This window comes from Marmota flaviventris, chromosome 12 (genome assembly GCF_047511675.1).
Source record: "Marmota flaviventris isolate mMarFla1 chromosome 12, mMarFla1.hap1, whole genome shotgun sequence".
Lineage (NCBI taxonomy): Eukaryota > Metazoa > Chordata > Mammalia > Rodentia > Sciuridae > Marmota > Marmota flaviventris.
In genome coordinates, this window is record NC_092509.1 from 52,786,269 (window position 1) to 52,803,488 (window position 17,220).

Consider the following 17,220-nt stretch of genomic DNA (forward strand, 5'->3'; position numbering starts at 1 on the left):
CTTTTACTTTGATGGGATTTTGCAACCCCATACATTGGTCCTTTGGAAAATTCCTTGTTTCCAGAAGAATGCAGGTTTTACAAATGTTGGCATGTTTTATTATACTATTTTATAACACAATCATTAATATCATCACCCATCTCAACCGAAAATTCTTTAAATATTAGACAGCTGTTAAGCTCATAGTAGCAGAATTCTTAAATTCTAATTTTCTCTTGATAGCTTCAATTTTATTATTGCAAAAAAAAAAGGATCTTTATTACTTCATTTCCTTGAGACCCACTTTGTCTGACAAATACCCAAGTCTACAAAACTATAATTTGTCAGTCAGTGTGTAAAGTAAAAGTGTACTATGAAACCAAGTACCTAGTTCAGCTCATACAATAATGCTACGATACTTAAGTGTACAATGTAAGTCTTTACGTGTATTTCTATTTAGTCGTTCAGAATATTAAAAAGATGTGACTCAAGGATCAAGAGTTAATAAAATTAAAATTAACATTTTTTTCTGTTTTAACAAGGACATTCTTAAGTGTAAATAGCCTTAAAAAAAAAAAAGAATTACAAATATACAGCAATGATGACTACAACAACTACTAGTATACTCTAGTGTCATTACCTTGATATATGTATGCCAAGGAACCATCAAACTTTATCGCCATTCTTTTTGTAAATCTCAGTACAACAAAAAAGGCAAATAATGCTTTGATATCATTATGAAAAATGTTTTGACTCCAAAGACCCTTAAAAGGGTTTGAGGAATTCCCAGAAGCTTGTGGATTGAGCTTTAAGAACAACTGTTCTGGAGGATGTGGCTTTAACAGTTAAGGATATAAACCTTGGAGTTAGATTGGCAGATAAGTCTGAATCTTGGCTATACTACTTTCTATTTTACATGAACTTGGACAAGTTATATCATCTTATTTTCTTGAGCTTCCTCATCTATAAATGAGAATAGTGATAGGATCTACTCAAGCTTTTACTTAGGAATAAAAAGAACAATACTTATAAATATTTTTTCCATAAAATGGATTTTGTACTACACTTGAATTAAAAGTAAGCTATGCTAGCCTTTTCAACAAATGGTGCTGAGAAAACTGGTAATACATAGAATGAAACTTGATTCCTATCTCTCACCCAGCACAAAAGTCAACTCAAAGCAGATCAAAACCCTAGGAATTAAATCAGAAATTCTACATCTGCTAGAAGAAAATGTAGGCCCAACACTCCAATGTCTTGGCACAGGAACCAACCTCCTTAAGACTCCTAAAAGTACAGGAAATAAAACCAAAAATCAATAAGTGGGATACCATCAAATTTAAAAGCTTATGCACAGCAAAGGAAACATGATTGTGAAGAAAGAATGTACAGAATAGGAGAAGATATTTGCCACCTGCTCCTTAGATAGGGCATTAATACCCAGAATGTACAAAGAACTCAAAAAACTTTAACACCAAAACCCCCCAAATTACCCAACTCTTCATCATTCAGCTTAGCAAGACACCTAGAGCACAAGAAGTAAACTCAAGAATCAACAAATGATATAGTATCAAACTAAAAAACGTCTTCATAGTAAAGGAAACAATCAAGAACATGAAGAGAGAATGTACAGAACGGGAGAATATCTTTGCCCTCTGCACTTCATGTAGAGCATTAATCTCCAGGATATATAAATAACTCAAAAAAGCACCACATGAAAATAAATAAATAGAACAAAGGAATTGTGTCCAACTACAACTAAAAAATAAATATTAAAAAAAACTACACGGCGATTTCATCTCAGAATGGCAATTATCAAGTAACAATAAATGTTGGTGAGGATATGGGGAAAAAGGTACACTCATACATACATTTTTGGTGGGACTCCAAATTAGTGCAACCATTATGGAAAGCAGAATGGAGATTCTTCAGAAAACTTGGAATGGAATCACTATTTGAACCAGTTATCCCACTCCTCAGAATATATCCAAAGGGCTTAAAATCAGCACACTATAGTATTGCTCCAATCAATATTTATAGCAGTTTCATTCACATAAGCATAAGGCTCTACATTTAATCCCCAGTACAGGGGGGAAAAGAGAAGTATGACAAGTGTTGGTAAGAATATAGAAAAAGAATCCTTGTTGATTAATGGTGAAGATGTAAAATAGTGCAGTCACTGCGGTTTCTCAAAAAACAGAATTTATATGTGATCCTACAATTTCACTCCTAGGTCTATACTAAAAGCACAGATGCAAACAAATGTTGTTACGCCAATGTTTATAACAACATCATTCATAATAGGCAAAGGTACAAACAACCCAAGCATCCTTCAAAAGATAAACTATAAACAAAACATGGCATATATACATAATGGCTATTATTTGATCATAAAAAGAAATGAAACTCTGATATAGGCTACAACATGATGAACAATGAAAACATTACGGTAAGTGAAAAAAGCCAAGCACAAAAAGACAAATAGTACATGATTCTGCAGCATCAAAAATAGGCAAATTCACTAAGATAGCAAGTAGATTAAAGTTTACAAGCAAATATACTAGGAGGGGGATGGACATTTACTATTCAAAGAGTAGAGTTTCTGTTTGGGAACATGAAAATTTCTACAAGTAGCGATGTTGGTTTCACATTGTGAATGTTAAAATCACTGAATTGTATAGTTTTGATAAATTTCATGGTAACATATCCAGTAGTTTTCTCTTTCTAAGGTTTCACTTTCCACAGTATTATTTACACACAGTTTGAGTGCAGAAAATTTCAGTACTTTATAAGTTTTAATTGCAAACAGTTCTTTGTAATATGATGAAATCTTGTATCCTCCTCTCCATCTTACCCAATGCCTTACTTGCCCCATGTATACATCACACACCTTGTTCTACATCATCAAAAATGTAAGGTATCAAGGTGCCAAAAACATACACTAGAGAAAAAACAGCCTTTTCAACAAATGGTGCTGGGAATATTGAAAATCCATATGTAGAAGAATGAAACCAGACCCTTATATCTCACTATGTACAAAAATCAACTCAAAATGAAACAAAGACCTAGGAATTAGACTAGAAACTATACAACTCCTAGAAAAAAACATAGGTCAGTACTCCAACACATAGACACAGGCAACAACTTTCTCACTAGGACCCATAAAGCTCAGGAAATACACAAGAATAAGTAGGAGAAAATCTTTGCTAGCTATTCTTCTGACAGAGGATTAATAGGGAGAATATAAAAAGAACTCAAAAAACCTAACACCAAAAATCAAAAAAACCTTAACAACCAAAAATCAAATAATCCAATTAATAAAAGGGCAAGTGAATTAAACAGACACTTCTCAAAGAATACAAATGGCCAACAAATATATGGAAAAATGTTTAACATCATGAGCAGCTAGGGAAATGCAAATCAAAACTACACTTAGATTTCATCTTACACTATTCAGAATGGCCGTGATCAAGAATACAAATAATAATATATCCTGGAGAGTACAAGGGGAAAAAAGGGATCACTTTTACACTGTTGGTGGCATTATAAATTTGTGCAATCACTATGGAAATCAGCTATACTACTCTGTGGTATTTATTCTAAAGAATTTAAGTCATCCCACTATAGTGATATATGCATACCCATGTTTACAGCAGCGTAATTCGCAAGAGACAAACTGTGAAACCAGCGTAGGTGTTCATCAACGGATGATATATAAAGAAAATTTGGCATATATATCAAGGGAGTTTTCACACTTAAAGAAAAATGATTATGTCTTTGAAGGAAAATGGATAGAACTAGAGACCATTACATTAATGAAATAAGTTAAACTCAGAAACTCAAGGGTCATATGTTTTCTTTCACATAGGAAGGTAGAGAGGAAAAATAAATGTGGGGGTGGTTCTCATGGAAATCAAAGAGGAAAGGACTAAGGTGATAAAGGTATGAGAGGTGGAGAGGGAAAGGAAAATGCTAAGGAGTGACACTGACCAATATTATTTTGTGTGCATGTACACAACAAATCCCACCATATGCACAATTATAATACACCAATAAAAAGTGGAGAAGAAATTAAAAAAAAGGTCAGGCTGGGGTTATGGCTCAGCAGTAGAGCACTTGACTGTCACGTGTGAAGCACTGGGTTCAATCCTCAGGATCACATAAAAACAAATAAAGGTATTGTGTCGATCTACAACTAAAAAAAATTTTTAAAAACATAGATATTAAAATAAAATAAAAATTCAATTCTAGGCCACAGCGCCTTCTGCCACTGCTGCCCCATCTTAGAATGTGACCCACCTCCATCTTAGGGACATTGCCACTGCTACCATAATCATCTCAAGACACAGTAGACTCCATCTTGGTACACCAGCAGGGGCCCGGAGGCCCAGTGCTCAGTTGCCTGAAGGTTTGCCATCACCTCTGGCATCTTAGGATACAGCCACCTCATCTGGGGACACCAACCAGGTCCTAGAGCTACATTATCAAGGTGACTGACTTCAAGTTTTATCACACCAGAGACTTTCCTGCTGGGTGTTCCAGTAGCCAACATCTTGCTACAGAGGCGGGAGAAAGCCAGCTTTCTAGCTTTGCAGACTCACAGGGATGAATGGGGCTGGCTATAGCAGGGTTAGAAGGCAGGAATTAGATCTGAGGGCATCTTGCTCTTGGTTAACTGACCCAGTCATCTCGCGCCCACAGGGTTCCTAGGGCCCAATAGAACTGACATTTGCTGGGCCTTGGCACCATCCCAGTCACCGGCTGCATCCCAGTCCAGCATCTACAGATCCCCTAGTCCTACCAGGTCCGGAATCAGTCTGGCATCTAACAGGGCCCTCTGGCACCCCAGTCCCCAGTCTCTTAATCCCTCCCTACCTCACCACCCCCCAGCACCTGGTCCTGATACTACCAATGCAGAGCAGCTCTTTGCAACCACTGCACAGGTCCCAGTGCTCAGCCCTCAGGACTACCTGGGAGAGAAGTACCTGATGTCTTAATAGGAACTATTTGGTTAAGGCTGTATATTGTTTGCACTGAGTGCTGTTAATGTGATCTCCCCCTTAAAAGAGAGATACTAGAAACCTCTAGGGACACTAAGTCTGAAGGGTAGAAACTGTGGTACCTCAGCAATGTGGTACATTGCTAGATGAGAAGACACACAAACAACATGAAAAAAACAAGGGAACGAAGTGACCCAAACAAACCAAGATGCTCCAATGATAGAGTCCATTGACAACATAGTAGAAGAAATGTCAGATAAGGAGTTCAGAATGTACCTAGTTAAACTGATTCATTACATAAGGATGATGTAAGGAGTGAAATCAGAGATAAATTTCAGGAGTTGAAAGATCACTTCAATAAAGAGGTAGAGTTTATGAAAAGAAATCAAACAGATATCCTTGAAATGAAGAAAACAATAAACCAAATTAACAATTCAATAAAATGTACCACCAACAGACTAGACCAGTTGGAATGACATATCCTCAGGCAATGAAGACACAATATGTAATCTTGAAAATAAAGTTGACCACACAGAAAAGATAGATGGTAAGAAACCATGAACAGAACTTGACAGAATTATGGGATAACGTGAAAAGACCAAATTTAAGGTTTATTGGATAGAGGAAGGCGGGGAGATACAAACCAAAGAAATGCACAATCTTTCCAATGAAATTGTATCAGAAAATTTCCCAAACCTGAAGAATAAAATGAAAAATCAAATACAAGAGGCTTACAGGACCCCAAATGTACAAAATTACAAGAGACCCATACCAAGACACATTATAATGAAAATCCCTAGCATAGTGAATAAGGATAGAATATCAAAGGCCACAAGGGAAAAATATCAGATTACATATAGGGGGAAACCAATTAGAATCTCAGTTGATTTCTCTGCCCAGATCCTCAAAGCTAGGAGATCTTGGAACAACATATACCACTCTCTGAAAGAAAATGAATGACAACCAAGAATTTTATATCCAGCAAAATTAAGCTTCAGATTTGAAGATGAAATAAAAACCTTCCATGATAAACAAAAGTTAAAATAATTTACAACTTGGGCTGGGGATGTGGCTCAAGCAGTAATGCACTCACCTGGCATGCGCAGGGCACTGGGTTCGATCCTCAGCACCACATAAAAATAAAAAAGATGCTGTATCCACCAAAAACTGAATTCTCTCTCTCCCTCTCTCCTCTCCTCTCTTTAAAAAAAAAAAAAAGAATTTACAACTAGAAAGCCTGCACTACAGAGCATTCTCAGCAAAATATTCCATGAGGAAGAAATGAAAAACAAAAAAGTAAAACCAGAAAAGGGAGGAACTACACTAAAGAAAGACAATCAAAGGAGAAAGTAAGTCAAATTAAAAAAGAGAAATAAACCAAAATGAATGAGAATACAAATCATATCTCAATAACAATCCCGAATGTTAATGGGTTAAACTCACCAATCAAAAGACATAGACTGGCAGAGCGAATTAAAAAACAAGACCCAACAATATGCTGTCAACAAGAGACTCACCTCACAGGCAAGGGCATTCACAGACTGAAGGTAAAAGGATAAGAAAATATGTATCACTCATGTGGAGTATATAAATAAGCAGGAGTTTCCATCGTTATGTCAGATAAAGTGGACTTCAAGCCAAAGGTAATCAGAAGGGACCAAAAAGGACATTTCACACTATTTGACGGAATTATACATCAACAAGACATAACAATTGGAAATATTTATGCCCCAAACAATGGATCATCTACATACAAACAACCCTTCTCAATTTTAAGAAACAAATAGACCACAATACAATAATACTGGGTGACTTGAACATACCTCTCTCACTACTGGATAGATCTTCCAAACAAAAATTAAACAAAGAAACTATAGAACTAAATAATACAATCAATAATTTGGACTCAACAGAATATGTATTGATATTTCATCCATCAACGAGCAAAATACACTGTATTTTTTCAGTGTCTACAATCAATTTTATTTTAATATAATCTAAACACATACCATTTAGATAATACCAAGAAAAATTTATGTACAAGAGTTGATGCTGTTGCATTTGGATAAAGCTGGCAAATTTTTGCTACTAGTGTAGCCCAGGAAACACCACTGAGCAAACCTAGTATATTGGAATAGATGTTGTGGCATTTGGCCCTCAGTTCAACACCTCTCAGACTGAACGGGAAGATCTCAATGTTTGGTACTAGGTTTAAAATTTCATTGGTTACCCTGCAATCATTAAGAGTTCTTACGCATCTTATATCTAAATTTTTAAGCAGACTGTCATCTCGTAGGTCCAATTCTTCTAGAATAGTCTGCTAATCTTCCAAACAAAATATCAATCTATATCCCATCAAAACAGAGTTTGATAACTGATACAAATGCCTCTTCAACAGCTCTTAATCTTTAACTTCTTGTAATTTTAATATACCATAGAACGAGGTGAAAAAAATCACTTCGAACATCATGTCTTGGTGTAAAACACAATGCATCAATATCAGCACCTTTTGAATGTACTCCTAATCTGTAAGATCCAAATGTAAAAAATTTTCCTCCAACATTTTCAATTACAGAATGTGGAATATTCTTCCTTTCACTGATTTCTCAGATCCACTCTTTCACCAAGTTATTTAATTTTCCCAAATTTAAAATCCTGTGCTATAGCTCCTCTTCTGCTTCAAAAAAACACAAAGGGCTTCAGAGTCTCAATTAGAATCTAAGTCAATTAGAATGCAGTCAGTCTCCTTGGGGGCTGCTCAGCTAATAGGAGAAGTAATGCCATACTGCTTCTGTGGAGGCTATGTTTGTTGTGATCCCTGCATTGTAACTGGAAATGACATCATCTCCTGTGCCAGCACCGCCCAGTCACTTATCCTCCCCCTAAACCACCTCTGCTGCCACCCTTGGCATGATCCACTGAGGCAGGAAAGAAGGGGGGACCTGCATCAGCCCTGGGTCCAACCCTGTGAATACTCTTTCTTCTCAGCAGCAGATCCGTTTCTAAAATAGAACATTTTATGCCACAAAGTCTTAGCAAATACAAAACAAAACAAAAAACAAAAAAAACAGGGATACCACCCTGCATTCTATCAGATCATAATGGAATGAAATTGGAATCAATGATAAAATAAAAAATAGAAACTACTCCAACACCTGCAGACTCAATAATACACTATTAAATGACAAACAGATAGCAGAAGAAATCAGGGATGGAATTAAAAAAAATACTTAGAGGTAAATGAGAACATCAATATAACATACTGAAATCTCTGGGATACTATGAAGACAGTGCTAAGCTCACTCATTAAAAGAACAGAAAGTCAATGAATAAATGACCTAACATTACATCTCAAAGCCCCCCCCCCCAAAAAAAAGAACAAATCAATACCAAAAGCAGAAGAGAGAAAATAATTAAAATCAGAGTTGAAGTCAATGAAATTGAAACAAAAGGAACAATTCAAAAAATTGACAAAACAAAAAGTTGGTTCTTTGAAAAAATAAATAAAATTTGATAAACCCTTAGCCATGCTAATGAAGAGAAAGAGAAAGAAAACTCAAATTAGTAAAATTTGTGATGAAAAAGGAAATATCATGGTGGACACTACTGAAAAATAGAAGATAATCAGAAACTATTTTGAAAGTTTCTTCAATAAAATATCTTTTTGAAAATCTTGAAGACATCAACAAATTTCTACAGATATACCTACCCAAAATAAATCAGGAAGACATACACAATTTAATCAGATTAATTTCAAACAATGAAACAGAAGACTCCATCAAAAGCCTACCAACAGAAAAAGCCCAGGACCAGGCAGATTCTTAGCTGAGTTCTAGAAGACATTCAAAGAAGAATCAAAACCAATACTCTTCAAATTTTACCATGAAATACAAAAGGAGGGAACCCTTCCAAACTCATTCTAAGAGGCTAGTATCACCCTGATATCCAAACCAGACAAAAACACATCAAGGAAAAAAAACTTCAGACCAATAACCCCAATGAACATAGGTGTAAAAATTCTCAATAAAATTCTGGCAAATCACATACAAGAACATATTAAAAGATAGTGTACCACAATCAATGGGGTTCATCCCAGGAATGCAAGGTTGGTTCAACATATGGAAATCAATAAACGTAGTTCATGACATCAATAGACTTACAGACAAGAATCATATGATCATCTCAATAGATGCAGAAAAAGCATTTGACAAAATACAGCACCACCTTATGTTCAAAACACTAGAAAAACAGGGGTAACAGGAACATAACTCAACATTGTAAAAGCTATCTATGCTAAACGCAAGGCCAACATCATCTCAATGGACAAAAATTGAAAGTATTTCCTCCTGAAATTGGAACAAGACAAGGATGCCCTCTATCAATCTATCTCCTTCTCCTTCTTCTTCTTTTTTTTTTTTCCTTTTGTACCACAGATTGAACTCAGAGCATTCAACCACTGAGTCACATCCCAATCCCTATTTTGTTTTTTATTTAGGGATAGGATTTCACTGAGCTGCTTAGTGCAGCAAGAAATTAAAGGGATACAAGTAAGAAAAGAACTCAAACTATCAATATTTGCCAACAACATGATTCTATATTTAAAAGATCAAAAAAAAATTCTACCAGAAAACTTCTAGAATAAATGAATTCAGCAAAATAGCAGGATATAAAATCAATACCCATAAATCAAATGCATTCCTATACATCAGTGATGAATCCACTGAAAGAGAAAGTAGGAAAACTACCTCATTCACAACAGCCTCAAAACCAAACAAACAAAAAAACACCTTGGAAATCAATCTAAAAAAAAAAGAGGTAAAAGACCTGTACAATGAAAACTACAGAACACTAAAGAAAGAAACTGAAGAAGACCTTAGAAGAAGGAAAGATCTCCCAGGCTCTTGTATAAGCAGAATTAATGTTGTCAAAATGGCTATACTACCAAAAGTGTTCACAGATTTTAATGCAATTCCTATTAAATTCCCAATGACAATCTTCACAGAAATAGAAAAGGCAATCATGAAATTCATTTGGAAAAATAAGAGATCCAGAATAATTAGAGCAATCATTAGCAAGAAAAGGAAAACAGAAGGCATCACAATTCCAGGCCTTAAATTATATTACAGAGCCCCAGGAACAAAAATAGCATCATATTGGCACCAAAACAGATGCATAGACCAATGGTACTGCATAGAAGACTCAGAGACAAACCACATAAATACAGTTATCTCATACTAGACAAAAGCTCCAAAAACATTTGTTGGAGAAAAGATAGCCTCTTCAACAAATGGTGCTGGGAAAACTGAAAATCCACATGTAACAAAATGAAATTAAAACCTTATCTCTTACCCTGCACAAAACTCAAAGTGGATCAAAGACTTGCACAATATAACAAAGATCCTGTACCTAACAGAAGAAAAAATAAGCCCAAATCTTTACCATGTTGGCTTAGGAACAGAATTCCATAACAAGACTCCTAAAGTGCAAGAAGTAAAATCCAGAATCAATAAATGGGATGGCTTCAAACTAAAAAGCTTCTTCTCAGCAAAGGAAACAAAAATGTGCAGAGAGACCTATAGAATGGGAGAAAATCTTTACCACACATACTTCAGACAGCCACCCCAGATCTCTTTACATATTGTCTATGGCTGCTTTCAACTCTATGATGGAAAAGTTGAGCAACTGGGACAGAGACTATAAGGTCCACAAAGTCTATATATTTGATTTTCTGGCTCTTTAAAAGAGAAGATTTTCTGAGGAATCTCCATACTGCTTTCCATAGTGGTTGCACCAATTTGCAGTCCCACCAGCAATATATGAGTGGGACTGAAACTGGTACAACCACTCTGGAAAGCAGTATGGAGATTCTTCAGAAAACTGGGAAATGAACCACCATTTGACCCTGCTCCCACTCCCTGGTTTATACCCAAACGACTTAAAATCATAACAGCTCAATTCATAACAATCAAACTATGGAACCAACCTAGATGCCCTTCAACAGATGAATGGATAAAGAAAATGTGGTATATATACACAATGGAATATTATTCAGCCTTAAAGAAGAATGAAATTATGGCATTTGCAGGTAAATGGATGGAGTTGGAGAATATCATGGTAAACAAAATAAGCCAATCCCACAAAACCAAAGGCAGAATGTTTTCTCTAATACATGGATGCTAATTCACAATAAGTGTTGTAGGGGGGCATGCTAGGGAAAAACAGAGGTAGTTTGGATTAGGCAGAGGAGAGTGTAGGAAGGGGAAGTGATATGGGGGTAGAAAGAATTGTAGAATCAATCAAACATTATTACCCTATGTACATATATGATTACACGATCATTGTGATTGTATAACATTACAACCAGCAGATTGAGAAGTTATACTCCATTTATTTATGATATGTCAAAATGCATTCTACTGTCATGTATAACTAATTAGAACAAATAAAAAATTCAATTCTAAATGTTCCATGTCATGAACTTAAAACATAACATTTTTCTGCTTAATTATTAACTTTGTTAAACTCAAGATGATTAATTCAAACAGTCTTGGTATTTAATGAATAAAAAATAAGATGATGTTTAAAAATAAAAGGTATTATATCATCTCACAGCATTGCAAGAAGGATAAGAACATTACAAGAAATTTTGAGAAGGCTGGGGATGTACCTCAATGGTAAAGCACTTGGCCTAGTATGTGTGAGACCCTGGGTTTAATCCCCACTGCTGCAAAAAATAAAAATAAAAAATAAGTTTGAGAGAGACTACGGTCTCATGAATTTTATAATAGCATATTGTTATAACTGTACAATTGTTCTATTTTATATTAGTTATTGTTAATATTTTATAATATGTAGCTTAGACTTTATCCCAGGTGTGACAATACAAAATACATATAGGGTTTGGTACTATTTATGGTTTTAGCTATCCAGTGGCAGTTTTGGAAGATATCCCCTGTGAATAAGGGGAGAATTCTGTATTTTATGATAATTTTTAATGTGATTTTTTTAAAAAAGTCACTTGGCCCTATCTCTGTTTTTAAACTGGAGACACAATAAAAAATCTTATTTCACTTAGTTTTGTATAATTTCTACTTGAGATGTTTAAAAATGAAAGGTATTATATCATCTCACATCATTGCAAGAAGAATAAGAACATTACAAGAAATTTTGAGAGGGCTGGGGATGTACTTCAATGGTAAAGCACTTGGCCTAGTATGTGTGAGACCCTGGGTTTAATCCCCACTTGGCCCTATCTCTGTTTTTAAACTGGAGACACAATAAAAAATCTTATTTCACTTAGTTTTGTATAATTTCTACTTGAGATAGTTTGACTTACAATTTTTCTACCTTATAATGATGCAAAAGTGATATATTCATATAAACCATACTTCAAATGTTCATCTTTTTTTCCAGCTAACAATGTGTAATGTGACAACATTCTTATGATGCTGGACAATGGCAGCAAGCTCCAAGTCAGCCCCATGATCATGAGAATAAACAACCAATATACAGTATACTATTTCTAAGCTATGAGGTTTGGTAAGCTAGGTAAATTTAATGCACTTTGAAATGCTTATGGTGTTTTCAATTTATAATGAGTTTATTAAAATATAGCCCCATTGTAATTTGAGGAGAATCTCTATAGTCATGAATCACTTAACAGGGACATGTTCTAAGAAATGAATCATTAGATGAGCACAATAGAATGTATTTATATGAACTAAGACAGCTACTTTATCACAGGAAGCAACATAATCTCATGGGTCCACCACTGTGTATGTGAACTACTGTTAATCAAACCATCATTATGTGACACTGTTTCTGTCCACCTTAGGGAAAAAAAACAACAACAACATTTTGACCACTCAAGTTTCCCAGAGAACTGGGAGTTTTTTTTTCTCTTAAAGAACAGATTGCCTTAATATGGCTTTCTATTTTTGTAAATAAAGTTTTACTGGAACAAACCCATGTCTTTCACAATAGCTGTGACAGAGACCATATGGCTCACAAAGCCTAAAAAGCTACATATAGTATCAATACCAGTTTTTAGTTTTACTATTTTCAATGAAATAATTTAAACCACACTTCACATTTACCTATTTTCTACAACTAAAAATATTAAATATTCTATTTAAATTTATTAGTGGCTCATGTTTACGATTACCAACAATTCATAAACTATGTTGTAAAATAGTTACTTCCTCAGAACTTAACATAGAATATGAATGCATCTTTCCTAATGCTAGGTTCCTGTGGTCATATTCTTTATGGCTTTTTGGTTTTCTACTTTCTTACCAATAGCTGTTTTTCATCTTTACAATCATATTCCCTCCTGCCATCGCTTAAAAAATAATGTAAACATTCTGGAACTAGGTTTAAATTGAACAAATAAAATCTGAAAAACAGCTCTGGTGAATAATCTACAGTTTGAGCATCACTAATCTAAAATCTGAAATCTGACATGATAATCACCAAGTTTTGGATTTTGGAGCACATTTCCAGATTCCAAAGGCTCAACCAGTGAAGCCTATACAAATATTTCAAAAATTCAAGAAACTCAGAAACCTGAAACACTTCTGGTCATCAGCATTTTTGACAAGAATACTCAACCTATACTTATGTTCTCATTACAGGTTTTAAAACACAAATTTTATTACTCTGAAGGCTTCAGTTATGCAATTTTGGGATGTTTAATTGGTAGACAGTAGAATTCTAGAAGTAAGATGCTATTGTTTAAAAGAAATATCACCCTACCAAATTAAATAAGAAGACTGAAGTTCTCTAATTCAATAAAAGCAATTGGAGAGTCTGGGGATGTGGTTCAGTGATAGAGGATTTGCCTGTTTGCCTGGCATGTGTAAGGCCTTGGGTTTGGTCTCTAGTACTGCAAAAACAAAAAGCAAAAAAGAAATCTGATACATGCTGGGTATTCTTATTTAGTATCTAATATAATAGGAGAATTTTATCTAATGAGGAATTTAAGAGACAAAAAAAAAAAAAAAACTTTAGTATCAGGGATTGGACCACATGGCATATATTCATTCATTACTCACTAATTAATCTGTGTATGATTTAGATTATTTTTAAGTATTTACTTTTTAGTTGCAGTTGGACACAATACCTTTATTTTATTTATTTATTTTTATGTGGTGCTGAGGATCAAACCCAGAGACTCACATGTGCTAGACGAGCACTCTATTGCTGAGCTACAACCCCAGCTCCTGCCAATGGATTTTTAACTTTTGTTTATTCATATGTGGTGCTGAGGATCAAACCCAAGGCCTCACACAGGCTAGGCAAGCACTCTACCACTGAGCCACAACCCAAGCCCCTAGATTTTTTTTTTTTTTTTTTTTTTAATGGACACAAGCTGAGGATTGAGCTCAGAGCCTCACATACGCTAGGTAAGCACGCTACCACTGAGTCACAACCCCAACCCTAGATTTTTTAACTCTAAGTAGATTCAGGGTCCTAATAGTTTAATACATAATTTGTGAATAAGAAAACTCTAAATATTTGTTCATGTTCTGTGTATAAAAAAAACAGGTAAGGGCTTTAATTACAAATAGAAAATATTCTAGGAAACCTCACTTAAGAGTTATATATAAAGTAAGTCCTATTAATTATTTAGAAGTAAATACAATTTTCTTTGCTTCATTTAAAGTGATTAACAATATAACTAAAGCAAAACTTACAATTCTTGCATGTCCCACACGAGCAATTCTCATTGTTTTTTCCAATACTGTAGCAACTTGATCTCAAAAGCAGAGTAGAAGCTGGACACAGTGGTAAACTGTAGCCCAGCAACTTAAGAGGTTCAGGCAGGAGGACTGCACTTTTAAGGCTAGCCTGGGCAATTTAGTGAGACCCTATCTCAAAATAAAAAATAAAAAGGATGGGGGAGATAGCTCAGTGGTAAAGAGTCCCCTGGGTCCATTCCCAATACCAAACAAACAAAAGTAGACTAGATTATAGTACAAAATGATACCAGTCTACCTTCTGTGCTTATTAAAAATTTCAATGTTTAGAAATGAATCTCAGAGTATGACAAAATACAAAAATAGCAGATTTGCATTTCTGTAAGTCTGTTCCCATTTCCCCAAGGCAAAGCTAACTAGTTATTCTTGTTTTCTGTGGTACTTGTTGGGGTAAACACTACTCAGTGCCTAGGAAAGCTCATTATTCCAGGCAGAGAGATAAGGACTTTAAGTATGATAACAAAGGAAATGGAGAGGGGAAAGTGGCCACTTCCCTTGTCTCCAATCTTTAGGTAAGCATCAAAGGAGAGTGAACTTAGTTTTAAAGTAAAAAATGTACTCATAAAACATCTGAAGAAATCCACCTGCACAATAGGTATGCAACCTACCTTATATAAATTCTGCCCAATAAGTGGGGTGCAGGCCTCCACTGAATCCGGGCTAGCCACCACTGAGGAGTGTATGAGTAATAAACTGTCTAAAACCTCTCTGTTAAATCTTCTAAGTTTTCTCTTTGGGATTGGAAAACAGTAAAAGTGCCTTGGTAGCTCTGGGATTGAATAGTTCCATTAATACTTGTTCAATTATTTATTATGTTACAATTTAAACAATAATTTTTATCATTAACTACATGTTTATGCTTCTAGTTGTTAATCTCTTTGAAGTCAGGAAAACTATCTTCCTCCGCCTTATCCTTCTTCTTTTTACAAACATATGGAGAAGTCTACCAAATCCAAGTACCCTGAGCATATCAGGCCCAGAAGGTCAAACAAAAGACTTTCTTGCCTCAAGGAACTCAGTCTGCAGAATTTGTTCCTCAAAGATGCTATGACAATGATAAGCCAAAAATGGTACTAGAACAAACAAGAGGTTATCATTTTTCCAGATCAAATGGGGACACTGGAGATGATATTATTACAAGTTAATACAGAGCTGAAATACAGAGACATTTCTCAAGTCTAGCCCAATGTTTTCACCTATAATAAGTGCTTTGATCTTCTATTTTTAATGAAACAATGAGTAGTTCTGGAGCTGCTACAAGTCTTGAGGTGAGTAAGAATAAACCAGAAATCTTCAGGGGCAGAAAGTGAGAAATTAATCATCTAAATTTTGTTAGCAATTAAATGTAGCAATTAAATCCTAGTCATGACCTTCTTCAGCCAATCTCTTTCTTACACTTTATCCCTTGTTACATATCCCTTTTCAGCAGCTCTCTGATAAAAGTTTACAGTTCAAACATTTGGAAGCCAGACAGATAGACAGGAACACTAACCCAGCATCATAGTTCTATTTCTATGTTCCTAGAATTATACTGGTTTTAAAAATTGACTCTCCTGCTAGGATAGAGTTCATTTTAGGATATAATAGACTAAAATTTTAATATTTAAGCTTTAAATTCTAAACAAAAACAAAAATTATACAACCAAAACAAAAACCTTAGATAAGCAGAGCTCATAGCTTTACTAAGGTCTGCTTCTTGACACTATGTATGTTTTACTCCTTTTTGCTTATGTTTAAAATGTTAATTTTACTCATGTGTAATTTAAACAGTAATGATGGTAAGAGGGGTCTGAGTGGTTTTAATTACTTTAATACTAGGGTTGAGTGAGCTTGATATATAGTAACATTACAACAGAACTACAAAACAGTGTATGGCACAACTCATGGCAAAAAAAAACAAAACTATTCGGATTATTAGGTTTGTGGGGGGGAACCTATTATATAATCAGTATATGTAGTTACTTGAGCACAAACATATGTTAAGGACAGTGGACCCAAATGCTCTGAAAATCAGCTGATTCATCACCAGATAGCTTTACAGAGAATAAATCTCCTTTTACACCACAACTCCTGTACTGCAAAAAAATAGCTGGTCTCACATTAGGACTACCAGTCCACAAAGAAAGGAAAATGCCTTCTTTTAACCTGTGCATTTCTTATTTTAAATAAAACATTATCTACTTCTGCATCCATGTGACAATTATTCTTCTGTTACTATGAGGTATAAAAGAATGATAATGATCTCTATAGGCTTGGCCTACTACTGTACAGCTGTTTTCTGAATGATGTGATTTTTCTAATTAAAATTTTTTTTTTTAAAAAAAGGCAAATGTGTTAGTCAGCTTTTGGTTGCCATAACCAAAATACCTGATAAGAACAATTTAGAGAGATGGTTGTGGTGGCACACACCTATAATCCAAGTGACTCGAAAGACTGAAGCAGTTGGAAGCTAACCTCAGCAGCTTAAAATAAAAAATAAGAGG

The 17,220-nt window shown here is 34.9% G+C and overlaps 1 protein-coding gene and 1 pseudogene across 9 annotated transcripts in view; both read right to left on the reverse strand.

Annotated features, from left to right (window-relative positions):
- Cep170 (centrosomal protein 170) overlaps window positions 1-17,220 on the reverse strand; it is a 127,824-nt gene that overhangs the window by 93,269 nt on the left and 17,335 nt on the right. The window lies entirely within an intron of this gene.
- Window positions 6,938-7,821, reverse strand: LOC114087153 (poly(A) polymerase alpha pseudogene; annotated as a pseudogene).